The sequence below is a fragment of the Chionomys nivalis genome, chromosome 7 (assembly GCF_950005125.1).
Source record: "Chionomys nivalis chromosome 7, mChiNiv1.1, whole genome shotgun sequence".
In the NCBI taxonomy this organism is placed as follows: Eukaryota; Metazoa; Chordata; class Mammalia; order Rodentia; family Cricetidae; genus Chionomys; species Chionomys nivalis.
In genome coordinates this window covers 35,452,188-35,459,653 of record NC_080092.1, presented here as the reverse complement: position 1 = coordinate 35,459,653, position 7,466 = coordinate 35,452,188, and positions in this window count along the sequence as shown.

Here is a 7,466-nt window from a genome sequence, read left to right as displayed (position 1 = left end):
CCAACCTTACCATTCAAAAAACGTGCACAAACGTCTCCACGGGCTTGGTAGTCTTTTCCAGTGACTATACACGATCCAGCTCTCCCCAAGTCCTCCTTTCCCCGCCTGCCTCTCTGGTCTCATTGATAGCAAGGCAAGGTTTGCCTCTGTCCCTCCACTTCCCACGAATGTCCACCCCCACCTCCAATATCTTGAAAAACACCCCTGTTCTCTCCCTGACTGGAAACTTGTGCCTGCTGGAGGTATCTGGAGACCACATCTGATCTTGGCACACCCCATGCTGTAGAACACTTCCTACCCCCTCCATAACTGTGGTACCATTCGCCTCCTCTCCCTGAAGTAGCTTTTCCCTTCTTTCTTTACTGACTGTAGCTTGCCTCCAAGGTGAACTGGCATCTCACCCAGCTGGACCTTACGATGTTTTCTTTTGCTGTATGCTCTTGCATGCTGTTGTTTCTTGTACATTTCCACAACAAGAAATGGGGCGGGGATACAACTCAGTTGGTAGAGTGCTTGCTTGCCTGGCATGCAGGAAGCCCTGAAGTCTGTCCCCCAAACTACATAAGCCACGTGTGACAGGGCACATCTATAATCCTAGCATCTGGGAGGTAGGCGCAGGACAATTCAGAGTTCAAGGTCATCCTCCGCCACAACAAATTCAAGGCCAGCCTGAATACCTGAGACTGTCCAAAACCACAGAAGGTGCAGCCCAGTGGTTAGAGTGGAAAAGTGGATTGCTGGCACACTTTCCTGTTTGAATCACACCCCAGCCCAGCTTCTTAACCTTACCTATGCAATCCACTCGTGTAATGTAGGGGTCCATGGCCCAGTAAGATGGCTCAGTGGGTAAAGGTTCTTGCCACCAAATCTGGTAGACTGAATTCAATCCTGCGGATCTCCATAATGGAGAGAACTAGCTCCACGTTGTTCTCTGAAAGTAAAGTCAAATAAGCAGGAGGATTTAAAGGGTGATTGAAATCTATTGGTTAGTAGTAACTCTTCCAGACCACAAGGGCCCTAATGTCAGACCCCAGAGAGTGCAGGCATGTAATTGGTGATGATTTCATCATCCTAGACAATCTCTGGCTTTCCCTCTTCTCTTTCTATAACTGGCAAGAAGTGATACCCAGCTGCCTTTTTCTTCCTCACACCTCCTTGGCCACAGATTGCCTTGGAAACGGCCTTTGATTCCCACTTGAGCGTTATTTCAAAACATCCACTTGACTCAGCGTGGTGACACTCATGTTTAGTCCCATCACTCAGGCCAGCCTGGTCTACAGAGTAAGTCCTAGGCCAGCCAGGGCTACACAGAGAGACTGTCTCAAAACAAAAGGAGAGGATGGGGAATTGGCTCAGCAGTCATTTATAAGACCCAAGTTTAGTTTCCAACATCCAAATCCTGAGGTAGCTTACAACAGCCTATAACTCCAGCTCCAGGGATGTCTCATGCCTCTGCACTCCTTGGGCACGCACATGTACACACACACTACCACCAACACCACCACATACACGTACGTACGTGTACACACACACACACAATCTAAAATCAAACTCCAGCCAGTGGCTGAGATGGAAAGTCCTGGGGAGACAGGTGGTTCCCCTTTCTTGAGATGTGTCCCCTCTCCTAGGAAAGCTTTCTCCTCATCTCCAAGCCTCAGATTTCTCACAGTTAGTTACTCTGTTTGTGCTGCTGTGGGCTCCACCTAAGGATTGTCTTTGGGGACCAAAAGGCAAGAACAACATTCTCAGAAACAGTGAAGGGTTTCTTTCCTACAGCAGGGTGCCAAGTGGTCCCTATACACCCGGGGGGAGGGGGTACAACTAGAGAAGACACGGTCCAAACTCACATGACTGCAGGCTAAGAAATCTTCTTAGAAGTCCTCAGAGCTTTGTTGCCTGACATGCATTGTCACAGAGAAAGCAGACTAGGCCACTCTCTACCCTACCCCACCCTGACCCATCCTAACCCACATGCAAACCCAGCAGGAATCTAAACAAGGCAGACCTCGCTCCAGGAAGCACGGCTTTCCTGGCCTCTGTCTCTCCTGTGTCTGTTTACAGTTTGTCATTTCTTGTGTGGCATACAGGTTCAAATTTGTCGTGGTTCCCCTTTATTTTTGCTTATGACTTTCATTTTTCTTATTTAATAAAAACCCTGGAATATAGCCCTGGAGGGGGGTGCCTGAGGACGGGCACAAACCCTTGGGTTTGCTTCCCAGCTCTAGGCTGGGTGGTGGGAAAAGAAGGTCTTGATCTTTATCTCAAGTTTGCAAAATGTTCAAAGGATAGGAGGTTGGGGTGCCTGAGCAAGGCCCTGAGTTTGATCCCCAGCGCCACTGAGGAACAGCTGTGCTCTAGTTACTGCTGAGCTGCAGCCTTCTGCAGGGTTTGCTAAGTCTGCCTTTAAAGGTTCTCTTGTATTTTATTTTCTTTTGTTATTTTCATTATACATTGGGGGGAGGAGTTGAGGTTGGTTTTCACAGTGTTGCTCTTGCTTTTGTAGAACAAGCTAGGCTTAAAGTTGTGTGATCCTCCTGCCTCTGTCTCTTAAGTGCTTGGATTACAGATGTAACCGTGACTGGCTGCTGCTGATTCTGGTTTGTTTGTTTGTTTTGTTTTGTTTCAAGACAGTGTTTCTTTGTAGATTTGGAGCCTGTCCTGGAACTAGCTCTTGTAGACCAGGCTGGTCTTGAACTCACAGAGATCTACCTGCCTCTGCCTCCCAAGTGCTGGGATTAAAGGCGTGTGCCACCACTGCCTGGCCTGATTCCTCCTCCTCCTCCTCCTCCTCCTCCTCCTCCTCCTCCTCCTCCTCCTCCTCCTCCTCCTCCTCCTTCTCTCTCTCTCTCTCTCTCTCTCTCTCTCTCTCTCTCTCTCTCTCTCTCTCTCTCTCTCTCTCTCTCTCTCTGCATGTTGAAGATAGATATGTATGTACAGGTACACTCCAGAGATTTGATCTCTCTTGTTTGTTTGTTTTTTGTTTTTTGAGACAGGGTTTCTCTATGTAGTCCTGGCTGTCCTGGAACTCACTCTCTAGACCAGGCTGGCCTTGAACTCAAAGAGATCCGCCCGCCTCTGCCTCTGCCTCCTGAGTGCTGAGATTAAAAGTGTGTGCCTGAACCTGGAGCTCCATTTTCCACTAGACCTGACCATCTAGGGAGCTTCTGGGATCCACCTGCCTTTACCCCGCAGCACTGGAATTACAGCTGCACACTGCCAAGCCAGGCTTTTCACATGGGTGCTGGGGATCCGAATGGAGGACCTCATGCTTGTACAGATGAGTCATTTCTCTGACGTTTTCTTTTCCAGGCTGACCTCACATTTGCAGTAATCCTTGTGCCTCAACCCCTAAAGTGCTGGCTTCCGGTAGCGTGGCACACACGCCTTTAATCCCAGCACTTGAGAGGCAGAGACAGGCAGATCTCTGAATTCCAGGCCAGCCTGGTCTACAGAGTGAGTTCCAGGACAGCCAGGGCTACACAGAGAAACCCTGTCTCAAAAAACAAACAAAAAAACAAACTTTTTTGTCAAATGTAGGTGATGTGTCGAAGGGTATGCCAAGCCAGTTGCTTCACTTTCTTCATTGATAAACAATGCAAATAGAATTACAAACTACATTGCTATATGTGTGTGTGTGTGTGTGTGTGTGTAGGTCACACACCAGTTAGAATTAGTCCAGTCACTTCAACCACATTAATGTTTCTTCCCACCTCAGCCCTCCCTTCCCATGCTGTTCAGAGAAGTAGCCTGGTGCTCTGCTGACTCTCCCCCTCCCTCCCTGTTGTTGGTACCCAAGGCTTTGCCCTTGTGGTCCAGTGTGGCAATACCACGTGTCTGGGCTCCAGGCAGCAAACGGGAATGGAAATGATACAGAGGAAATGAGTGACCACGACTCCAGAGGCTGTCACGGCTTACTTCCGGTACTTCTGCTTACAGCCTACTAGTCAGAGCTGGGAGACGAAGTACATGTACAGCGGAAGATTCTATGAAATCCTAGGAAAGGGACTGGGAGCAGGCTCAGTCTACAAAGCACCTGCCGCGCAAGCATGGGAGTCTGAGTTCAGATTCTCAGTACCCACACGAAAAAGTTTAGTGTGTCAGCGCCCGTCGCCCGTCTGTGGCTCCAGCGCTGTGGGTGTCAGCCTGCTAGACTTCGTAAAAATGATATGCCTACACTTGAAATAACTTAAATAGTACAGTTAAGTTCAAATGGCCCCGATGTCACCACCAAGAAATGAGCAGCGCTTACGTCACTCTACGTTATTCTAGAAAGGTCTGTCTGGTTGTTTACAGACAGGAGGAAAGGTAACAGCTATTTTATGGCAGTGTCTACCATGGGCTCGTGAGATGGCTCAGCAGGTAAAGGTGCTTGCTGCCAGTTTGATGAGCCCCAGAACACACATGGTAAAAGGGGAAAACTGACTTTTGAAAGTTGTTTCCAACTCCACGGGCACTGTGGTCCAAAAAAAAAAAAATACATACATACGTTCAAGAAATATAACAAATGTAAACCAGGAGTAGTGGGGCATACATTTAACTCTGTGAGTTTGAGGCCAACCTGGTCCACATCATGAGACCTTGTCTAAATAAATAAATAAATAATATAAACAAATACTATTTGATCTGTAACACTGATGCTACTGAAATGAAACACAGTGTTTAATGTTATTTGAACTTAATAGGAAAGAAAGTTGGAGTCAAATCTTAAAGAAGAGTTGGACCTCAAAGACTGTTTCCTGACCGCAGGAGATATTACTTCCTGAAAGACACCTCCGAGGTTAAACAAAAAGTTGCAACACTGTCCAGAGACTTGTCACTATCCAGACACTTCTTTATTTTTGGTTTTTAGAGACAGGATTTTTCCGTGAGCCCTGGCTGTAGACCAGGCAGGCTGGCCTCAAACTCAAAGATCCTCCGGCCTCTGCCTCTGGAGTGCTGGGGTTAAAATTGCTATATGTGCTGCCAATTCTGTCTTCTGTCATCCCCCCCCCCCGCCCGGCTTCTTGGCTTTATTCATTGTTATTCCTACAGTGTCTGGACTAGGAACAATCACATCCTATTCTGGAAACAGATTCTACAGTTACTCAGTATACAGTTTAAATTGATTAATTTGATGCTCATCGACTGTCCTTCCACAATGTGTTTCCATTTGCAATTAAAAAAAAAACCACCTCAGTTGAGCCTTAATGGGAGGAATCTATTTAGTTGTTTTTCCAAGAAGGGTTAGGATGCTGAAGAATGTCAGCTATGCTGGGCAGAGTGTCACACACCTTCAGTGCCAGCACTTGGGGAGGCAGAGAGAGAACCAATTCCACAAGTTATCTTCTGACCTCCACAAGTGTGGGGGTGCCACGGTACAAGCACGTTGTGCCCCCCCAACACACACATGTAATAAAAAAAGTGTTGTTGTCGTAAAGAATGCCAATTAGCCAGTAGGGTGGGCATGCCTTTGTTTCTAGCACAGAATGGGGCGGGGTGTGTGTGTGTGTGGCTCTTTTTCTTCTAGGAAGAGTCTGAGGGCAGACTGAATTTTTCCCTTAGAGGTGACACTTTATTCTTTGGAAGAAAAAAAAATCACTCTTCACCTTATTTATTTATTGTTTGTTTGTTTGTCTTCATTTAATTATTTATTTTTTGATTTTTCGAAACAGGATTTTTCTGTAGCTTTGGAGCCTGTCGTGGAACTCACTCTGTAGACCAGGTTGGCCTCAAACTCACAGAGATCCTCCTGTCTCTGCCTCCCGAGTACTGGGATTAAAGGCGTGCGCCACCACTGCCCGACCAGTCCTTATGTTCTTATTAACTGACTTTATAGCATGAAGCCATTAAAAGGAGCTCCTTCCATTAGGATTTTTAGTGAAGAAGAGAAGCCGGTCTCAAAATCTCTAAGTACCCAACAGTGACCTCGAGCTCCTGATCCTCCTGTCTCCACCTCCTAAGCGCTGGGTCATGGAAGGACATTGTCCATCCCTTCTTTACGCTTCTGCTTCTTACATACGCAGCTGTCCATACCTTCTTCATGCTTCTGCTTCTTACGTACACAGGAAAGACTGACTTTCTGACCATTGTCCCACTGCCTTCCAGCCTGGTTTTCCCTGAGGGCAGTATAAGATCTCTTCAGAGTTGCATATCCTCACTCATCTGAAGGGAGGAAAAACTCAGGGGAGAGTTCAATGGTAGCAGACTACACACTCTGTGGGATTCTTTCTGCATGCTCTTTGCTGGAGGTTCTGTTTAACAAACTGGGGCCAGACACACACACACAGAACTAGTTACTTACTTAAAATTTACAAATATATAACAGAGTCTAGAAGGGCCACCTGCCAGTGAGAAGCCTGGAAATGGAAGTCTCACTGTTTTACTGAGGCTCAGAATGACCTCGGTAAGCAAACCACAAAGACTCTCTTGCCCTCCAGTCCCAGAGGATCCCTGATGCATCTCTATGGTCCACAGTTGCCCAGCAGGGAGGCAACATCATACCTAGCCTGTCTCAGAGAAGCCTTCCGCTTTGTAAAGCACACACAATTTGTCCATATTCTCTGCCTGTGGCCTGCCCTATCCTCAGGCTCACTAGAACTCTGGGTCAACACTGGGTGGACGCGTACCCCCATTTTAACTATGGTCAAAAAGAACTTTAGTGGTATGGTGGGTGCGGCGGGGTGGGGGAGGGCCAGCTATCCAGTAACCAGGGAAGTGCACTCCATAGCACAGGGACTTTACATAGGAGTGTACCTTGCCAGCCCTGCAACACAAGCAGGCAAGCTGGCCGCAGCTGCCCGACACAGTGACACTCCTAGGCAGAGATGAGAAAGTTAAGTTGTTTTTCTTTGGAGGTGAAAAATGTGACCTTTAAAAGAATGAATGCTTCATGCTGGCTGTCACGTCAAAGAGCTCAGAAGAGAACAGGTACATCTGGGAGACCTGCAGAGCCATCCACCTGGGCCCAGAGAGGCCCAGAGAGGCCCAGAGGAAAAAGAGAAAGGGCCCAGCAGGTGGAGTCCTCCCCCTCCCCAAACAACTCCTCCATCTGCTTAATACATCAGGCTCTCACTTCGACAAAGGCTGCTTCTACAGCTAAAAATAAGTCAGAAACTGCGACTCCTGGGAATTTATTCAGAGACAGTGTGAGCCCGGAAAAGACTGCTGGGGGTGGGGGGATCTAGGAGGAGCCTCTGAGGCGGAGTTAGGAGAGCAAATAGGAAGAGTTTCACCTGTCGAGGGTCGCCCAGGAGGATGGGGAGACTTCCATGGAGAGCCAGCAGGAATTACTCTAAGTAGGAGAGGAAGTGTAGTAAGTAAGTAATCAAGAGGAGACACACATTCTAGGAGAAACCACCTAGATAGCGGAGGAGCAGGGGCTGAGGCCCCATAGCATGTCTGTCTGCTTGGACTACTGACTCGCAAGCACTTTGGAAACAGAGGCAGGAGGATCTCTGTGAGTTTCAGGTCAGCCGGGTCTACAGAGC